The 20,147-nt window shown below is 39.7% G+C and overlaps 1 protein-coding gene across 1 annotated transcript in view; it reads left to right on the forward strand.

Moving 5' to 3' along the window:
* Positions 1–20,147, forward strand: part of CRYL1 (crystallin lambda 1) — a 126,926-nt gene that overhangs the window by 70,875 nt on the left and 35,904 nt on the right. The window lies entirely within an intron of this gene.

Raw genomic sequence — 20,147 nt, forward strand, 5'->3', positions numbered from 1 at the left:
TTACTGTTTAATCATCAAAACCTGTGTGCACTTGACCAGCTATCTGCCCAGAGCAGGTCTGGTCGTTCTGCCAGCATGTTTGCTTTCAAACTTCTGGGAGTATTCTGTGATGTGCTGTATCAGCTCATACCGAAAATGCTGTTGATTGTGAGACCTCTTCTAATTTCAGAAACATTAAGGAAACTGTGTGCAAGTTAGAATAGCTGGTGTACAGTATTTTCTAACTCCTGACCTGTGTGCTGGTCAGGGTTTCTTCCTCTGGTTAATTAGTAAGTGAATAAAACCATAGTTTTCTGTAACTTTTTGCAAAGACCTTTAGGATTGGTTGAATCCGTATTTATAAAGTTGAGAGTCTGGCTTTGGAGGCAGACCTCCCGGTTTAGCTTTCACTTCAGCCACTTGTTACCTGCATGGCCTGAGCCACCAGCTCGTACAGAGAATAATAACCGTCCCCACGAGCAGCTGGTGGTTGCGAGAGCCAAGTGCATGAAGAAGCATGTGCTGGATGAGTGCATCCATTTGGAGAGGTGCCTGGCACAGAGTTGGCCCAAAAATGTCGCCTCACTTGCAGGCCCTTTGGGAGGGGGTGATCCCCATTTTATAGACTAGGGAGCTGAGTTGACTGAGGTCATCTGTTTAGTAAGTCATCCATCGGTCAAGAGTTATCTTCTGTGTTTGTATTTTTTTCCTGAGTTACAAATAAATTTAAGCTTTCTGGTTAAGTAAGGGCCATAGTTCTAGTGATGCAGTTTTGCGTTGTTATCCTGAAATTGAATGGATGTTGCATTTCATCTGAACTAATTTCCACATCAGCTATCTTCACTCATTTAGAGAGACCACTTGGAATAGCCTGAAGTTTTGCGAGTTGAGTTTTGAGGACGATTTTTGATGTGGCAGGAATTGTCTTAGGGCCAGGGGTCCAGTGAACATGCCTGGTCCCTGCGTGTCAGTCAGAGCCTGCGAGCAGATGGAATCCACGTCAGCACTTGGACAGGAAAAATTTAATAGAAGAAGTTATTAACTAGTGATAGGGGATTATCTTCTAAGAGGATCGAAGAGAACATTGAAGAACACCCGTGGGCTGCAGGAGAACGCCAAGGAAGCAACAAACTTGGAAGGTGTCCCCAGCCCAGGACTGAGATGCAGACCTTGCTGGAGGTGTGGCTGTGGCCAGCGGGTAGAGGACAGGCTCTCATTCTGTGGGATGCCCCGGTCTCTAGCCAGTCTGTAGCTGCGGGTGGAGGCTTGCAGGCAGGAGATCTTGAGCTGGGACTGGTAGCAGGAAACTTTCAGGCAGGGTGCTGGTGGGCTAAGGAGGCGAGCATCAATCTTACTGGAGGGTGAGCCTCACCCTGGCACACGTCCCATGGTCAGCTGTGCTGGAAGAGCCAGAAGAAGGGAGCCCCCTCCCCAGTGCTTTCCTGGTACTGCAGAAAAGGGCAGAAAGTGTGGGTGCAGCAGAGGCAGCACACCAGGAGCAGCACACCCCCTGCCTTTTCATCTGCCTCCCTTCAGTTGCTGTGCTTTCTTCCCCACATTCGCTCTTTAGCAGAGTCCCTCACCTGTCCATCCTCCACGAGAATGATTTCCCTATCCTGGGCTACAGAAGAGGGTGCAGAAAGGCCATGGGGAGCGAGGGGTGGTGAAGAGCAATGGAACAGAAGAGCTGGGTAGGAAGGCGAGGGGGGCCTGGGGTAGGAAGGAAGATATTCTGAGAGTTAAGTGTGTCTACAGTGGGTGAATTTTGAAGAGAAGAGAGGGAATAACACATTGTGCATGGGAGAGAGGCTGAGAGGTGAAGGTAAGGTGAGCAGGAAGTGTAACACACAATTTTTAAACAGGGAGGGTGGAGATAAGGGGAGGAAGTGGGACGGGGAGAGGTCAGGAGGTGACTAGCAATGAGTTCCAGAAATCTTTCTTTGGTGAAAACAATACTCACTTATGTGTGATGAGAATTTTCCATTTTCATTAGACCTCGTAGGGATATTTTAAATCCGATATATAGGTTGATTTGGATTCTTTTCAACATGAGCAACTCTAATGGAGTCCCACACACGTCTGTCCCTTTTGCTTAGGGCACGGATGGAAACTCCGATCCTGCAGGGGCCTGGCTGGTGACATGAAGGGCGACTCAGTTGGGTTGAGCAGCAGTGAGCTAGTGGCCCTTCCAAAAGGGACAGGTGGCACCCATCTCCAAGAAGAGCCCTCGAATTGGCTGGATCTTCTGATTCTTCACATTAGCCAACCAGGCGAGAAATCCGAAATTTTATGTCTAATTTTTAAATTGTGGGTCAAATTTTCTTAATCACATTGTGATTATGTGTGACCTCTGGTCACAATGTGGTCTAAATATTTACTTATTTTTTTGAGAGTTATAGTTTTCTTTGAGAACTTATTATCTTTATATTTTATTATATATCTTGATATATAAAGTTTATATATTGATATAACTTTATATCTTGTTATCCACTTTTGTTTTTATTTCCTTCAAAGACTGTTTCTCTGTTCTCTGGGGTTGGTAGATTCTTCTTATATATCTCTGTGTGTGTGTGCGCACACACACATATACACACACACAGATTTTTGTTATGTATATGTGTGTATATACACGCACATAATATGTATATGTATATAAAAGTTGTTTTTACCATAACGTAGTTAGTTTTATACCCAGTCTTTATCACAAAAACACATTTTAGGTAGGAGGAGGAGGTATAAGAAAGAAGTGACAATTAAACGTAACCCATTAGTGCCCAGAGAAAATTATGGTTCATGTTTTGTGGTCTCCTATACTAATCATTTCTCCAGGTCTGCATAACATGAATAGTAGCAGAAATGGAATCACATTCTGTGTATTGTAAACTGTAGAAAATGTTCAGTTTAAAATGAGAATATGCATTGAAACAAAAAGCATGCACACCAATGGTTATCTTTGGGTAGTGGGATTACGAGCATTTTATGTCCTTTTTAATATGTCCTGTCTAAATCTTCTAACAATGACCTTACAACATTCTTCTGAAAAAATTAGTGCAAAGAATTTGTTTTGGGGACGCCTGGGTGGCTCAGTCAGTTTAGCATCTGACTTTGGCTCAGGAAATGGCCTCACAGGCTGTGAGTTCAACCCTGAGTCGGGCTCTGTGCTGACAGCTCAGGACCTGGACCCTGCTTTGGATTCTGTGTTTCCCTCTCTTTCTGCCCCTCCCCTGCTCGTGCTCTGTCTCAAAAATAAATAAACGTTAAAAAAAAATAAATATGTGAAAAAAAGGCTTAAAAAAAGAATTTGTTTTCCTATCTAAGTAAAATGTTTGTTTTTTAAAGGGGTTAGTTTTCATCACGGCTCAGAAGGCGAGCTCAGCTAGCAGCCAGAGGGAGGAAGCAAAGCCAGGGAGCAAACTGGGTCCGAATCCGGAGTGAGGAGGCTGCTGCAGGCCCTACTGGCTCAGAGAGCAGGATGGGCCCACTCGGCATGTCCACTGCCACCCGGACTCTGCCTCTCGGTGAACAGAGCTAGGGAATGCCTGACACAAGCCCATGTGTACACCCCGACCTGTTTTTACTTCTGTTCTCTGTCTACCCATATATGTGTATTCACAAACAAAACTCACAGGTCATGTGATCATGCCTCTGAAATCTGTCCAACTCTACAGCGTCCATCCCAGCCTACCTCCTTTCTTTATTTGTACTTTGACAGTGAAACACTGGCTCTCATTATCTACAGTGTATTTATTTGTTCAATCTGTATGCGTACAAAGTCATTTCGAAACTGCTAACCCATACCTCTGTGGAAAACAAGCCAGTGTCCCCGCACAGTTCCTGTCTTCTACTTTAAAGTAGTCAGGGGCGTCTGCGTGGCTCAGGCGGTTACACGTCTGACTTTGGCTCAGGTCTTGATCTCACAGCTTGTGGGTTTGAGCCCCACATCAGGCTCTGTGCTGACAGCTCAGGGCCTGGAGCCTGCTTCAGAGTCTGTCTCCATCTCTCTCTGTCCGTCCTCCGCTTATGCTCTTTCTCTCTCATATATAAACATTAAAAAAATTTTTTTTAACTGTCAGGATAAAACAGTGTTCAGAGTTACTTAGGCCAGCTCCTCTCTTACCAGGCATCTCAAGACAATTATGTAATTCATTTGTAAAATAGTTAGATTCGTTTGCCACTGGCTGAAATTCATTTTGGGCTCCCCATACCCTGGATGATTTAAAAAAAATTTTATTCAAAAAATTCATTCATTGGGGTGTACAGTGCTGTGGATTCTGACCCATGAATAGAGTTTTGTGTCTACCTCACAGTTCCTTCCAGAACAGTTCCATCACCCCCAATTGATGTCATTTTATAGTCAAGCCATGACCGGTCTGTTTGCTGTCCCTAGGATTTACCTCTCTCTTCTCTGTGCCGAGATCTGGTAAATGGAATCAGAATCTGTAGCCTTTTGGGTTTGGCCTATGTCCTTTAGCAAGTGGGTTTAAGTTTCTTTTATGTTATTGTGTTGATCAGCAGACTTCTTTTTGTTGATGAAGAATAATCAGTCCATCGTCAGGTTATACAGTGTTATTTGTTCATCAGTTGAAAGACAGCCGATTCGTTTCCATTTTTGGGTCATTTTTAATAAAGATACCACAAACCTCACACATAGGTTTTTGTACGCACATAGACTTTACTTCTATTAGGTAAATAGATTGTGCACATATGTTTAACTTCATAAGATACTGCAAACAGTTTTCCAAAACGCCTGTGTGATGGTGCATTCCCACCGGCACTGAGGAGAGCCTTAGGTGCTCTGACTCATTGTCAACACTTGGTGTTGTCTTTTTCCTTTTCCGTTATAATTGTGACGCAGCAGTGTGTCATTGTGGCTTGGGTTTGCCTTTGCCTGGTCCCTGAGGATGTTGAGGATCATTTCACCTGCTCGTTTGCCATCCATATCTCCTCTGATGTAGTATCTATTTAGATCTTTTGCCTGTTTTTTAAAAGCTTTGGTTGTTTTCTTATTGTCAAGATTTGGGAGATCATGTATTTGGATACACATTTTTTTCTCAGAAATATGATTTGCAAATATTTCCTACTGGTTGTAATTTACTTTTTCAGTTTTTTTGACAGTCCCAGAGTAAAAGTTTTTAGTTTCAAAAAAAATTTTTTAATGTTTATTTCTCTTTTAGAGAGACAGAGACAGCACGAGCAGGGGAGGGCAGATTTAAGGAGACACAAAATCTGAATGAGGCTCCAGACCGAGTTGTCTGCACAGTGGGTCTCACACTGCGGAACCCCAAGATCATGACCTGAGCCGAAGTCGGACGCTCAACCAACTGAGCTCCCCAAGCGCACCAAAAGTTTTTAGTTTCAGTAAAGCTCAATTTATCAATGTTTTCCCTTCATGTTTCTGATATTGGTATCTTATCTAAAAGCTCTTGGCCTAATCCAAGACCACACAGATGTATTATTCTAGAACATTTGTAGTTTTAAATTTTATGGTTTTGTCTATGACCCGTTTTGAGTTAATTTTATATAAGGTGTGAGGTATAGACAAAGGTCCATTTCTTTGCTTTGGAAAATCCAATTGTACCAGCACCATTATGTAACACTGTATCTTCTCCATTGACCTGCCTTAGGGCCTTTGTGAAAAATCAGCTGTCTGTGCTTATATGGGTCCATCATCTCTGGGCTCTTTTTATATCATATTGACCCATGTGTCATCGTGACAGTCTGTGCTGATCCTACTTTCTCCAAATCACTGTAGTTTTACAGTAAGTTTTGAAATTGGATCGTGTGGCCTCTAACTCTGTTCTGTTTGAAAATTGTTTTGGCTACTCTGGTTCTTTTGTCTTCCCATATAATATTTAGAATTAGTTTGTTGATAGCTACAAAATGACCTTCTAGAACTTTTATTAGGATTCTGTTGAATCAGTAGGTCAAATTGAGAAGTATTAACACTGTGAGTCTTCCAATTCAGGAATGTGGTATAACTCTCTTTTATTTACATCTTCTTTGGTTTATTTTATCGTTTTCATCATACAGATATTTCATGTATTTTGTTAGATTTATGGCTAAGTAATACTTTTTTGTATGCTATTGTAAACGATATTTAATTTGTTTTTAATGTTGACTTGATTGATTCTACTGTGTAGCTGAACTCATTTACTAGTTCTAAGAGCTTTTCATAGATTCTTTGGCATCCTCCATGTAAACACTCATGTCTTATTTAGAGACCATTTCATTTCTTCAGTCTATATGCCTTTTATGTCTTTTTCTTGTTACACTGGCTGGGCCTTCTGATGTGATGTGGAATGCTGGCAAGAAGCAGTGAGAAGACATTCTTGCCTTCTTCTTGATCTTAAGAGCAAAGCTTCTGGTTTTTTACCATTAAGTATGTTGCTACATAGGATCTTGTAGTTTCCCTTTATTATGTTAAAGAAGTTTTCTTAATTTGCTGAGAGGTTTCTTTTTTTTAGTATCAATAATGGATGTTGAATTTTGTCAGTTTTTTTTTTATGACTTAGAGATGATCACATGAGTTTTCTTTGATCTCTTCTAGTAGTTTGTGTCTTTCAAATAATGTCCATTTGATCTAAGTTGAAGGATTTCTCAGCATTAAGAATTCTTTATAATATTCTTTTATTGGTCTTCTAATGACTGTAGGACCAGTAGTGAGGTACCCTCTTTCATCCCTGATACTGGAAATTTGTGTATTCTCTTTTTTTTTATAGTTGGTTAGTTAGCCTTGAAGTTTATCAATTCTAATTTTTTTCCAAAATACATTTTTTTGGAAATTTGATTTTATTGATTTTCTTTATTGTTTTTATGGTTTCTATTTCATTGATTTCTCCTCCTATTTTTATTATTTCCTTCCTACTTTCTTTGGATTTAATTTGCTCTTATTCTATTGTCTTAAGGTATAGAGACTTGGATTAAAGTTGTGAGACCTTTCTTTTTTATAAATGTAAAAATTTTAATTCTATAAATTTCAGTCTCAGCTCTGCTTTAGCTGAATCTAATGAATTTCCCACAAACTTGAAAACTTAGGTGAAATAGACCAATTCCTTGGAAGACAAAGTCTGCCAAAACTCACACAAGAAGAAATAGATGATATGAATAAGCCTGTATGTGATAAAGAAATCAGTAATTGATAATCTTCCTAAAAAAGAAACATCAGGCTCAGGTGGGTTCACTGGTGAATTCTACCAAACATTTGGGGAAGAAAGTAAATCAGTTCTTTACAATCCTCAGGAGACACAAGCAGAGGAAATACTTCCCAGCTCAGTCCGAGAGGCCAGCATTACCACAATATCAAAACTAGATGAAGACATTACCATAAAAGAAAACCATAGACCAATACCTCTCATGAACATAGATACAAAAATCTACAGTAAAACATCAACAAATCAAATCCAGAAAGGTAGAAAAAAGAATTATTTTTATCATGACTGAGTGGGATTTATCCCACATACTCAAGGCTTATTCAATATTTGAAAATCAATTAATATATTTCATTACAATGCATTGTAATTCTTTTTGGATATTTTTGCTTTGGATATTCAGTTATATTTTAGAGGAATCAAAAACAAGAAAACATTTATTTTATCTTCATTTATTCCATTTCCAGTGTTTCTCAGTTCTTTGTGTGGATCCAATTTTCTGTTTGTTTTTCCTTCTGTCTGTAGACTTTTTGGTAAAAATTATTATACACTAGGTCTTATGGGAATACCTGAGTTGTTTTTCTCAGTAAACGTTTTTTGAAAGATACTTTTCCTGGGTATAGAACTCTGGGTTGACTTGTTTTTTTCTTCTAGCACTTAAAGATGTCACTCCATTATCTTGTATCTTGCTTCATCTCTCACAAAGTCTTTTGCAATTTTACCTTTGTTCTTGTGTATATTGTGTAACTTTTTTCTGACTACATTCAGTATTTTTCTTTGTCTTTAGTAATTTCAGCAATTTGAATATACTATATCTAGATTTGTGGGAGTTTGGGGGTAAGGAGGATTATTTATCCTCCAGTGTGTTCTCCAAGCTTCTTGGTCCTATGACTTAGTGGTTTTTATTAGTTTTGGAATAGTTTCAGCCATCATTTCTTCCATTTTTTTTTCCTCTCTCTTTTGGGATTCCAGTTGCACATGTGTTCCCTCATTTGTTATTTTTCCTACAGGTCTTGGATGCTCTGTATGTCCTTCTCAATCTTTTTGCTCTTTGTTTCTTCATTTTGGATAATTTCCTTTGACTCATCTTTAAGTTCACTGATTCTTTCCTCAGCTGCTTTAAGTATCCTGGTAAAGATGTTCGCTGTTACTCTGTCTTTCATTTTTAATATTCTCGTTGGTACTTTCTTATTGTTTCCATTTCTCTGCTAAAGATTACCCATGTGATTTGATACTTTGCTTTAGAACTCTTAACATACTAATTATAGTTCTTTTAAATTCACTGTCAGTTCATGACACCATCTGAACCATTTGGAGTCTGGTCCTGAAGATCACTTTGTCTCTTGGGTGTGTACTTTTTTGTATACCTCACAGTTCTTTGTTTTTGAAAGCCAGACATCTTGAGTAGGAGAGTAGTTACCAAGGTAAACAGTTTTACACCTGGGATTTGGCATGCCTTTCCTTCTGTGAGGTTTTACAGTGGGGATTTGAGTTACTGTACTTAGAAGTTGGTCATGGCTTAGGTTTGTAATTGCTGTGGTCACAATTAGTGCACTAGAGGTTTCATATTCCTCCAGTAATGTCTTGTGTATAAAATCAAGACTGGTTGGCCAGAGGGTTTTTCCCCTCAATATCTTTGCCTTCAGCTTTCAGTCTTCCTTTGCACTGCCTTCAGAGAGGATCTCCTTCCATATTCTCATTCTGTCTCTCTCCCAAAAGTGTTCTCCTGTTACTCATTACTTTCCACTTGTCAGCCTGGTGATGGGAGCAGTGAAGGGGCTTTTCTTGTGGTTCAGGTCAGGCCTTAGTCTGAGGCAGGCACTATGTCTCTGGCGCTTAGGGATGTGGCTTCTGTGGTGCCCTTAGCTCTCTCCCAGCCTCTCTGCCTACTCCCCTAGGGATCAGGGTTTTTATTTCAGTTCCCTTCCCCCCAGTGAAAATGTGTTTGCAGTAATGGAAGGTTTTCATGCTGTGGTCTCCAGTCACTTCAGTGAATTGAAACGTATTTTATTCACATACTGAACAAATCATTTGTTGGATCCTAGTTGTTTCCAGTGCTTTCCCTTTGATTGTTCCTGTGGACGTTTGAACTTGGAGAAATTTGTGTCTGCTGGCTGTAGTCCTGAGTGGATCGGAAAGGGAGTGGGACTCATCCGGCACTGGTAGTCTTGCCTGTCAGCTCTCCTGCACAGGAGCGAGCCCGTCTGTCTGTCCTTAACGCCAGAAGCTACTGCAACGCGGAACAGAAAATTTCAGCTGCTGGTTAAGTCTTTTTGGCATAAATATAGACTTAAAAGAAATGATTGTTAAAATTTTCAAAAACTGGATTCTAAACATTTTCTTTTCTGTTTTTTATTCATTTTGAGAGACTGAGAGAGACAGCATGAACAGGGGAGGGTCAGAGAAAGAGGGAGACACAGCATCTGAAACAGGCTCCAGGCTCTGAGCTAGCTGTCAGCACAGAGCCTGACGCGGGGCTCGAACCCACGAACCGTGAAATCATGGCCTGAGCTGAAGCTGGATGCTTAACCGACTGAGCCACCCAGGCGCCCCAAAAACTGGATTCTAAAATCGTTTTGCCACAAAGGAAGGACTTGTTTTTAGTATTTAGTAAATATTTAGCCGTCCTCCCACAGGAGTTACAAGGAATTTTCCTGACACTGATTTTGGATTAAACAGTGGGTAGATGTGTAGACTTTATTATCCAGCTAGTTGGTCTTATCTTTGAACTGGCTTCTTAGAGGTGTTTAGCAAGCCAAGAGTATTGTCTAAGTTAATACAATGGTGAGACACAAGAAGCTATGTGCTACATTGCTTTGGAGCTATATACAAGGTTAAAATGGTTGTTTACTTTATTCCAAAAATGGTAAATCTTTTTTTTTTTTTAAACAATCTTTAGTGGGCTAGTTTGAGTGTTCATAGAGAACAGTAAAATGAGAGGAAGAGACCTCCTCTGCTTGGTACTGTGAGTCCTGTCCTTGTATGCCTTTGAATGAAGAGGGGAATCTTCCTTGAGGGAAGAGAAGAGAGCAGAAAGGGTAAAAGTTGCCAGACCGGTAGACCTCCTGCTGAGCAGTAGGGTAACAAAAGCTGCTGACTGCTCATCCTTATGCTTAGGCTCTCAGTTCTTAAAATAGAGTTCATTCTCTTAATTTAAGGCTATGATTCATGGCTTCAGTCGTGTTTTTTTGTTGCTCTCATTTTTTTTTAATCAGGAAGGATTGTGACTTTATTAATCTTGAGACTCTGACTAAACACATACCTGTTTGTAGGGTGTGTGTTCCCATAACTGTTTTACCAAGATGAGTTTTGCATTGATTAGAGTCTTTAATTTGGGGATAGTTGGTGCTAGAGAAACCTTTGAAATCTTCAGTTGGAAGGCAACTTTTCCTTTCTTAGATAGAAGTTTAGGACTGTTACAGAATTTTAATTTATTCTTAAATTCATCCTTGGGCCAACATACTTTCTCATATATTGTAGGATTTACTATCTTTTTTTTCTTTTCAGTGTTCATGGGAAAAAGAGCCCCTTTTGTACTGCATTAGCTTTTCAGGAATGATGCATAATTAACAGCCTTGGAAGACAGAGAGAGTGTCTCCTTCTGGTGCAAAGGGAGGTTTTGTTTGCCTTCACCCTCTGGGGTTTCATCAGATAGGTTTGCTTGTGGTCAGTTATGAGCGATTTGTGTTTCCTAAGCTCAAAGTTCCTCAGTTGGGATGTAAACCAGATCTACCTGGTCCCTTCACATCACCCCCCAGAGGTTTGGGGATAAAGAGAACTAATGGGAACATGAAGCTCATGATGCTTGATATCCTCTGGATAATATTGTCCTTCGTCTCTGACCCAAGAGTTTCATATCTTCTGTGCACATCTGTGAAACTATGGCAGGTGGACTTGTTAGTTTACATACGGGGCAAATTTAAATAATTCTTGATATTGTCCTTAAACATTGTCTTCCTTTAAAGTTAATATAAAAAACTTGAAAAATGGAGAAAAAAATCACTTTTAATTCCATCACTCTGAGATTATAATTGTGATATTATGTTTATGTGCATATTTCCATTCTTTCCAATTAGAAATATTTTATCTTACTGTAATACAAAATCATATCTTGTTTTAAATAATCAATGTTCCTTTGACTATATAAATAACTTATGATAATTATAGAACACTAGAAAATTTTTAACAGAATAAAGAAAATTATTAGCATGCTTATTGCCCAGAGGTGGAATCCCTATGACTAATTTGTGTATTTCCTTCCAATGTTTTATGTACATTTATTTTAGAGTTATAAGGGAGACTAGTATATTCTTTATTCACCCAGTGTACTTTACTGTTTCATTCAATATTGAAAAGTAGCTCCCTTAATTTTTTTTTTAAGGTTTCCTTTCTTTAATGGTTATGGTATCTCATTCTGTGGGTGTCCATATTATCATAATCACTTTATAATAATTATTTAACCAATTTTGGAAATTGATTCTCTATATATTGCTTCTACCTACCCCTCTTTCTGTTTCTTTCACTTTTCCCCACCCCACTTCTCTTTGGAACCGTGTATATTAGAACTTTTCAACATTTCTTTGTGTTTTCCTGTGCTCTTTTCTGTATTTTCCATTCTGTTTTGTCTTCATGCTTCAGTCTGGATATTTTACCCTAATACATCTTCTAAATTATTATTTCTTCAGCTAAGTCTTATCTACTTTTAAGTCCATCATGTAAAAGTCTTCATTGTGGGGACTTCTGGGTGGCTCTGACAGTTGAGCATCCAACTCCTGATTTTAGCCCTGGCCATGATCTCGCCTTTCATGAGATTGAGCCACACATTGGGCTCTGTGCTGACCGCATGGAGCCTGCTTGGGATTCTCTTTCTCCCTCTCTGCCCTTTCCCTGCTTGTTCTCTCTCTCTCTCTCTCTCTCAAGATAAATAAACATTTAGAAATAGGGGCACCTGGGTGGCTCAATCAGTTGGTCCGGCTTTGGCTCAGGTCATGATCTCACAGTTCATGGGTTTGGGCCACGCATCGGGCTCTCTGCTGACAGCTAGCTCAGAGCCTGGAGCCTGCTTCAGATTCTGTGTCTCCCTCTCTCTCTGACCCTCCCCTGCTCACGCTGTCTCTCTCTGTCTCCCCAAAAAATAAAAAAATTTAAAAAACACTTAAAAGTCTTCATTGCATTTTTCAGTTGATGAATTTCCATTTGATTCTTTTTTTTTTAATGTTTTTTTTTTTTAATTTATTTTTGAGAGACAGAGAGACAGTACAAGCAGGTGAGGGTCAGAGAGAGAGACACAGAATCCAAAGCAGGCTCCGGGCTCTGAGCTAGCTGTCAGCATAAAACCCAACACGGGTCTCGAATCCACAAACCGTGAGATCATGACCTGAGCTGAAGCCGGACACTTAACCAACTGAGCCACGCAGGCGCTTCTCCATTTGATTTTTTTTTATAGTTTCTAATTATATGCTAAAATTTTCCATTATATTTTAGTTCCTAAATGTACTAATAATAGTTATTTCAAGGATGATTCTGATAATATCATTCTCTGGATATCCTGTGGGTCTATTTCTAAAGTCTATTTTCTCTCTTGACTTTTAATCAGGTCTTCTCTGCTAACAGTTTCGTTTCTTTGTTTGCGTGTGAGACATTGCTTACAAAAAATCAAGGCTTAAGTTAAGCTTTCGTCTTTAAGAGAAGCTAGGGGCTTATCTCATTAGTTTAATCATAGGTTGAGATGAGTTGAGGCTTGTGAAGACTGGTCACTGTTACTCTAGGGTATATCCAAGAGCAGTTAGCAGGCCTTGAGCTCCAGTTTTCCCTCTGCACTCTGCGTCTCCCAGAAGCCCCACTTACTGTCTCAGCCGTTCTGTCTGTGCTCTTGAAATAAGCAATTGCCTTGAGGTGGAAAGAGGAGCTGTGTATATAGGGCTTAAGTGTCCAGGTTTCCCTGCCACCCTAATCTCAGCCCCGTGGCTCATCACTGTTTCAGACAGATTATTTACTATATTTTTTCAACTTTTTTAGTTGTCCAGAACAATATAGTGTACCATTACTCAAAGTGGAATGCTCTCTACAACTAATATTCTTATAGCTCCTTCTGTGCCCAGTGGGACGCCCTAGGGTATGGTTGGTAAATAAGACCTTGGAGATCAAATAGAAACATTTTTATGTTCCTTCTGTGGTTACCAGTGTTTCCCCCGACTAATTCTACTTAAGAGCAGTTTTAGGTGGGGTGTGTGGGTGGCTCAGGTGCTTAAGTGTCCGACTTTGGTTCAGGTCATGATCTCTACTGTTTGTGAGTTTGAGCCCTACATTGGGCTCTGTGATGACAGCTCAGAGTCTGGAGCCTACTTTGGATTCTCTGTCTCCCTCTCTCTCTGCCCTCCCCCATTCACACACACTCTCTCTCTCTCTCAAAAATAAATAAAGATTTAAAAAAGATTAAAATTTTTTTATTAAAAAAAAGCAGTTTGTGATACTGTTAGTATTTCTACTTTGAACAATAGTGCCTGTAATCCTCAAGTCTGACCAGGTAAGTGTGGCCTTCTGGCTTGATGACATATTGTCATTTTGCTTACTTTTGTTACAGCACACATTGTCTGCTCTGTTATACATACTTGCATCAATATCTATTTTTAAGGTTTATTTATTTTGAGAGAGACAAAGAACGAGTGGGAGAGGGATATGGGAAGAGAGAAAGAATCCCAAGCAGTCTTGGTGGCAACATGGGGCTCGAACCCATGAAACCACAAAATCATGAACTGAGCTGAAACCAAGAGTTGGATGCTCAACAGATTGAGCCACCCAGGCTCCCCTTTGGGTGTCTATTTTTTTAATCTGCATCTTAAAATGTGCTTCTTGAAAAGCAGGGATTGTATCTTATTCTGAGTGGGAAAGTTCCTTGCATAGACTAGTTCTTCATCAGAAATGTATTTGAATTCAGATGTTAATGCTAACATTTAATAATTTCTCAGCCAATTTCAGATGTCCGTCTTCTTAAAGTTCCCTCAGTGGATCTGCTTGATGTATTAGCCTTCTTCAAGATTCCAAAAGACCAGTACACAAATACGTAAACCAAGAGAAGCTTCCACAGGATGTGACATAATGTTAAGATTTATACTGTAAATTAAATGGGAGTCATTGCATTAGATACACTAGATACAGGTGACAGAATTTTTTTCTATTAAAAAATACTAGAGGGGCACCTGGGGTGCTCAGTCGGTTGAGTGTCAGACTCTTGATTTCGGCTCAGGTCATGATCCCAGGGAAATGGGATCGAGCCCCACATTGGGCTCTGTGCTAAGCGTGGAGCCTGTTTAAAATTCTCTGTCTCTCTGTCTCCCTCTTCCTCTACTCTTCTTCCCTGCTTTGTTCTCTCTCTCAAATAAAAAAAATTTTTTTAAAGATCCTGGAGGTTGTTTTTACCATGGAGCGCGGTCTGTGGGATTAGCAACACACCTGGGCGCTGAGAAACAGGTGGGGCTGCAGCGGCCATGTAGTGGGGACACGTGGCCGGAGCTTAGAGTCCCTCAGTCACACACGGTGCTGAAAGCAGATGAGCAGCTCACCCTCAGGCTTCATGCTGTTGCAGAAATTGGGGAAGACGGAGAGGGAAAAATGCCTGGCCTTCAATGGCGTATTTCCCATTCCCATTTCAGAAAAAAAATGTTTAGTAAAAGAGAACAAGGTTTTAGCCCATGGCAGTGGGAGTCCGTTTTGAACATGTAGGTCCACAAATGGCTCGGGTTGCCCTGCGGCCTGCCAGCGGCGGGTGGGGGTGGGGGTCTTAGGTTTGTTCCTTCAGCCTTCTTTAGACATTTCCTCTAACATAATGTAATGACGATAATACGTATTCCGTGAGCTTGTGGGGCATTGTGTGAAATTGACTACTGCATCACAGAATTTGTCATGAGGTAATTAATTCGTTGATTCAGTAAGTGCTTACTGAATACCTGCTGTTTCTCAGACATTTATTCCTGGAGCCTGGAATACAGCAGTACACAGAAAACAATTGTGCCCTTACTGAGCTTTTAGCTTGGAAATCTATTTTACAGTATTGATGTTTGTTGAAATATAGCAACATTCTAAAAAATTGTTTTGACATTCATTTTTGAGAGATAGTGTGAGTGGGGGAGGGGCAGAGAGAGAGGGAGACACAGAATCCGAAGCAGGCTCCAGGCTCTGAGCTGTCAGCAAGAGCCCGATATGGGGCTCAAACCCAAGAACCATGAGATCATGACCTGAGCTGAAGTCGGACCCTTAACCAACTAAGCCACCCAGGTGCCCCTAAATATAGTCATTTTCTAGATGTCTGTTTAAAAGATGGACTGTGTTCTCTTAATATGTTTATTTTTTCTTGCTATGAGATGTAACCTTTTAGAATACAGAAATACAAAGTTTCCTTCCTCCCTGGGTCTTGGAGTTTGTATGTTTATTTGTACCTGAAAACACTCTGGGTTTGGCCATATGATTATATTGGGGGGGGTGGCTTTATGACATCTTTAAGCATATGGTAGGTATTTATTAAAATATTGTTACTTAGTATTAGACTACTAAATATCAAACATTGATTAAAAGTATTTTTTTGTCACATACATGTGATGCTTTAAAAACATTTTACAAATGAAAGCAACTAGAGTAAACCTAACGATTTTGTAGGCAGGGGATTGGAATTGTGATGTTACTTCCCTATGGATCATGAGACTAATAGAGTATTTAAGATTTTTCTTTCTATCCTGAAAAATTATCTGGGTAGCCCTAAAAGAGGGGATCAGATTAGATAAATTTGCGGTGCCTGTGAAGTATCCATGTGAAGATAGTTTGAGGAGGGGAAGAAACGTGTGTGGTGGGTCTTCAGATCGGTGAGCTAAGCTGTGGGTTTCATTGGGATTTCCTAGGAGAGAATGTAGGTGGGCAAGGCAGGGAGCCTGGGCCTGAGTTCTGAGAAACTCTAGTTCTCGGTGAGTGGGGACAGGACAAGGCTTCTCAGAAGTCTGCCAGTGGGAGGGGTCTTTTGAAAGAAGCAGTTGTGGTACTGATTCTCTGTACTGACTCTCTGTATTTGCCTTATATCCTGGTTTATTGCTTTCTGCCATGTTCTGCTTTCATCTTTTTAGTTTTTCTTTGGATTTATTATGTTTTATTTCTGACTTCTTAAACTGGATGCTTGGCTTGTTAATATCTTAGACTTTCTTTTACTAAAAATAATTTGAAGAATAAATAAGAACCGATTTAATTGCACCTACAAATATTGACTTTTTGGTTTCTCCTCTGGACAGATGGAGTCCAAATATGGATAGCTCTTGCCTTGATGATGCTATTCCTGTTGAAAGTAATATAAAATTATTTTATAGTAAAACATATACATGGTTGCAAATGAAATCAGTTTATGACGCTATAAAACCTGAGTTTTCAAAAATGAGAATGTTTTCATAAAACAGTGGTTGTCATCCAACAAAATAAGTTAGATTCAATTTGTTGTTTCACTCATTGCAATAACAAAGGGTTTGGGCTAAAAATATGTAGTCAAATTATTACTAACAAAAGCTTTGTATTTAAATTTCTATGTTTTTCCCCCCAAACCTCACAAATAGACTCTTCCCCTGTTCCCTAATGCTTTGAGAATTACTGCTGTATAGAGCTCTCTAATGGAAACGCATTACACATGTGTCTAATGCAGAGGCAAAAACAAAGTCATGTATAAGAGTAATATATGTTGTCTTCTCAAATTTGTCACCTGGAATTTAAAAATAGTTCTCATTGGTAACAAATAGTCTCAATGATTGATGCAGTGTTCTTCACATCAACTTTTATTTGTTTTTCATTTTTCTGCTTAAAAACTGATTCCCTATGCCTTGCTTAGTTCTTCTCTAGTTTTGTGTTTCACGCTATTCCCAGCACCTTGTATTAAAAATCCTGAGTCTTCCTCGTGAGAAATATTAGAAATACACTATATGTTAATTGCAGACTTTACTAAAATATTTTTAATTGCATTTTTTTCATGGCAGGCATTTTAACCCAATTCTAAATAAATGATTTCATTAAAGTTCTGGAAATAACATTGGAATGAGGCTGGGAATAGACTCTTCATCGAGATGGAAACCGATGCATGCTCCACATCAGCCTCTCCATTCCCTGGGGCTACCGGTAGAAAGGACTGCTATTTAAAGCAAACAACAATAATCCTGGTAACTTTAACATCTAATCCCCAGCAAGCAGTATTCCTAAATATATGGTCTACACTGATTTTTACTTTGGAAAGATCTCTCTAGATTGGGTACAGTTTGTTCTAGACTATTGTAGAACTCTGTTTAAGATTTGTAATATGCTTTTAAATTTTAAAATTTTTGAGTTTAAGGGAAAAAAATGAGCCTCTGCTTACGGCATAGTGCAGGTTATGGGCTGTGATAACGAAAATTTACATAGATATACTTAGTGCTAACAGATTTTATAATGTAGGCCACTTCCATCTTCGGTTTGAGAATGAATTTCCTTCTGCCATGATTGAAGTGGGGTTTTAGCTCACCTTTCTTTTCTGGCCATGTTCTTCCCCCTACAGTTGGTTAAGAGGATGATTTGCATGTAAAATAATTTAAGTACTGAGGTCTCCTAATTTAGTTTTACTTTCTTTCTGGAAAGCACATTGAAGATTGCTTCCAGATGTTTTGTGTTAACAAATGTAGATTTTCTAGCAACAGGATGCCTATCTAAATTGCCTGAATTGATTTTTTTTTAAAAAAGATTAATGAAATTTCATTTCCCCTGTGAAAATATTTGTTTTGGAAACTGTGTATCGTTGCACAGCAAGTGAGTAAACTTCAGAAGTGAGTTCTTATGTAGGACTCCCTTTGCCTGGGAGTTATCCAATACTCTGACTTGCCATGGCTGTATTGCCTTTCTAGAACATTCCTAACAAGTTGAATGCTGTCACAGGTAACTGACTAATAACAAAACACCAAGTTTATAAATGATTTACCCTTTAAAATATAAGTAAGTTAGAGAGAATTAAAAGGTATACCGATAATAATATCATCATTCAGTTTCTTGCTTTCCAGAAGAAAAGGGAAAAAGGAGTGTTTAAACTTAACCTCACCTTTTAACTCTCTGATACTGCATGAGATGAGTAAAATTCTGATTCCCCAGAAAGGGTTGTGATTCTCGGGAAGTTACTTTGTGCTTTCCTTGTCCTCTGAGTTTTGTTTGTTGAGATCCAAGCACACCTACCACAGTGGCTGTGCGTGAGAATATTATTATGTGTTGTGTCTCCCTCCCACTTCAAAACAAACGAAACACAAACACAAATGATAAAAATAATTACTTTCAAAATGCTGTCAGAGCTTAATTAGGCAAAGTCAAACTTTGAGTAGTGATGGAACGTTTGCTAACACTTCCCATTTTCTTTAGAAAGGACCCCTGGAAAACCCCACTGAGTTGAGAAGCCACGGCTAGATTCTCACCTGGTCACATTACTGTAGTTTAGAGGGAGCGAAACCCACTTGCAATCCGGTTCTTAGTCATCTCATTGTTTGCTACTTTCCTCTGCCCTTCTTCCCAGCCCCTTTAAGGCCAGGACAATGACCGCTGCCTCTCTTAGCTTTGCAATCAACCACAAGTGATGAAGCTCCTGATCAATAGCGTTTCATACCCTTTCTCAGACAAGGGGTATTGGCTCCCTATTGAACGGCAAGGAGATAAACTCCAGGCTTGACATGGACAGAGGCATTGTGACCCTGGCCCAGCAGATGAACACAGTTGTCGCTATCCTCATCATCAACAACAATGACGAAACTTCAAGCAAATGTGCCATTAAAACCCTTACATAATCCTGGCAGGTTTGGGTTTCCTCTGGTTCAAGTTTTCTTGCCTCTTTGATAATCAAACGATCTGAAGAAAGGCATAGAATTTCGGGGGAGAATCTGCATGACAGACTCACAATAAGGCTATTCACAAGGACTCTTTTATTAGCTTACACAGTATCTGCATCATTCTTAGTCTCTGGCTTTACTACAAGGCTCCATTTAAACTTCACCCAACTTGCAGACTTAACTGATCCAGGAATTACTCAATACAACCAGCCAGCTACTGTAGCTTTTCCCCCCTTGTGATAAGGGGATTTAATACAATGGGCTTTACAGTTCTTAAATGACTCCATTCCCCCCCCCTTTGAAATGGGGCGCTTATGTGACCTTTTGTTCTTAATAAAATTTCACATGATTTGGTTATATTTTTTAAAAAGTATAAACAAACACAATGTTGACTCCCTACCCTCCGAGTAAAACTTTTTAAATCTTGTAGATGATACAGAAAATGGAATTCAGGTCGTGATATTTACACAGCAGATTTCAATATACTATTAGATTCCATTATTAACGATTCGGTATTATTAAATCAAACTTGAAAACATTTTCTTTATCTTTGAGGGTTGAGGAGTGATTCTTATATAATTTCTAGTGGACACTTCGTTTGTCTGCTGGTGTTTGTACCATTTCTGCTGCTGTGAGGCTGCTGGCACTAATCAGGGCATCCTCGGTTGGCCCCTGAGTCGCAGGGGGAGGAGGGGAGGACAGAGCTGTGACGTAGGACAGGACAGATTCCTGAGGCTGTGTTTCATAGTGTGCCACCCGAGAGTACAGAAGACCTACACCCAGAAGAGTAGGTCTCAAACTTTAGTAGGAACAAAAAATCATTGGAATTTTTTTAACTTTTTAATGTTTATTTATTTTGAGAGAGAGTGAGCGAGTGAGGGAGCAAGTGAGCGAGTGAGCAGGGGAGGCACAGAGAGAGAGGGAGACAGAGAATCTGAAGCAGCTCCAGGCTCCTAGCCATCAGCGCAGAGCCTGACGTGGAGCTCAAACTCACGAACTGTGATCATGACCTGAGCTGAAGTTAGACACTTAACCAGCTGAGCCCCCCAGGCACCCCCAGAATGTTTGATAAAAATGCAGGTATCAGGTCCCCACTCTCATGAGGGCCTGGGAATTTGCGTTTTTAACAAGCACCAGTTTATTCTGATGCTGATGGTTAGGG

The sequence above is a fragment of the Suricata suricatta genome, chromosome 4, assembly GCF_006229205.1.
Source record: "Suricata suricatta isolate VVHF042 chromosome 4, meerkat_22Aug2017_6uvM2_HiC, whole genome shotgun sequence".
NCBI lineage: Eukaryota > Metazoa > Chordata > Mammalia > Carnivora > Herpestidae > Suricata > Suricata suricatta.